Source organism: Antrostomus carolinensis, unplaced genomic scaffold (genome assembly GCF_000700745.2).
Source record: "Antrostomus carolinensis isolate BGI_N321 unplaced genomic scaffold, ASM70074v2 scaffold41058, whole genome shotgun sequence".
Classification (NCBI taxonomy): Eukaryota; Metazoa; Chordata; class Aves; order Caprimulgiformes; family Caprimulgidae; genus Antrostomus; species Antrostomus carolinensis.
In genome coordinates, this window is record NW_010331632.1 from 1 (window position 1) to 1,497 (window position 1,497).

The following is a 1,497-nucleotide window of genomic DNA, read 5'->3' on the forward strand; positions in this document are numbered from 1 at the left end:
TCAGGTCAAACTTGTGGTCCAGGCGGGCCCAGGCCTCGGCGATGGCCGTCGTGTTGCTCAACATGCACACGGCGCGTTGCACCTTGGCCAGGTCCCCACCGGGCACCACCGTGGGGGGTTGGTAGTTGATACCAACCTTGAAACCAGTAGGGCACCAGTCCACAAACTGGATGGTGCGTTTGGTTTTGATGGTGGCGATGGCGGCGTTGACATCCTTGGGCACCACGTCCCCGCGGTACAGCAGGCAGCACGCCATGTACTTGCCGTGGCGGGGGGCACACTTCACCATCTGGTTGGCCGGGTCGCAGCAGGGATCTCAGCCACCGAGAGCTGCTCGTGGTAAGCCTTCTCGGCTGAGATGACCGGGGCGTAGGTGGCCAAGGGGAAGTGGATGCGGGGATAGGGCACCAGGTTGGTCTGGAACTCCGTCAGGTCGACGTTCAGAGCCCCATCGAAGCGCAGGGAGGCCGTGATGGAGGACACGATCTGGCTGATGAGGCGGTTGAGGTTGGTGTAGGTGGGTCTCTCGATGTCCAGGTTGCGGCGGCAGATGTCATAGATGGCTTCGTTGTCCACCATGAAGGCACAGTCGGAGTGCTCCAGGGTGGTGTGGGTGGTGAGGATGGAGTTGTAGGGCTCCACCACGGCTGTGGAGACCTGTGGGGCTGGGTAGATGGAGAACTCCAGCTTGGACTTCTTGCCATAGTCAACGGAGAGGCGTTCCATGAGCAGGGAGGTGAAGCCAGAGCCGGTGCCACCCCCGAAGCTGTGGAAGACCAGGAAGCCCTGCAGCCCTGTGCACTGGTCAGCCTGGTGAGAAGGGAAGAGAAAACAAGACCCTTTTTTTCAGTAATTCTACATTTAAGCTGCTACCAAGTTGCCCAAGGAAGCAAATATTCACCCCAGGATCTCAGACCTTTTGGGGACACAGGTGGGCACCTGCCCCACTCCCCCAGCTCTGCTTCCAGCCACCATACTGGGACACTGGCTGGCAGCCACTGAGGTTTACTGGGCACCAGCAGTCGCCTCCCAGGGCACGAGCTGCCCCAGCACGAGTTCAACACTCAGCACCAGCTGCTCATAAGCTGTTGGTCAAGACGGATCAGAGTCCAGATCAAGGAGAAACCTCACATGATGCTAAGAAAAGGGATGACAGGAGGTTTTCCCAAGGGCAGAAAGGGGACAGTGTCCCTCCTAAGCTCCATCTTGTCCCCAGGCCACTCCACCCTTGGGTGCACGACCTGGGTTTGCAGGTGCAGTGGGTTTGCAAAGTCCCGAGGAAGAGGATTCATCCCCTGGGGAGGGGAAGGGGCTGATCCTGATCTCCACTCAAGGGATCCAGACCCCACAGGGAGCCCTGACCTGGTGCAGGGTGCCAGGGTGACAAGGACCATAAAACACACCAAGGCCTTGGAGGCACAACCCAGGTCCTCATTGCCACCCAGGTCCCACTGGAGGGTTCCCCTTTCTCCCCCCCCGCCTCAACCTGGGGTTTGT

General features: G+C 59.7%; 1 pseudogene across 1 annotated transcript; it reads right to left on the bottom strand.

Annotated features, from left to right (window-relative positions):
- Window positions 1–4: 4 nt before the first annotated feature.
- On the bottom strand, window positions 5–810 carry LOC104517684 (tubulin alpha-1C chain-like; annotated as a pseudogene). Its single transcript, XR_728055.1, has one exon. The product of XR_728055.1 is annotated as a tubulin alpha-1C chain-like (transcript).
- Between the last annotated feature and the right edge of the window lie 687 nt (window positions 811–1,497).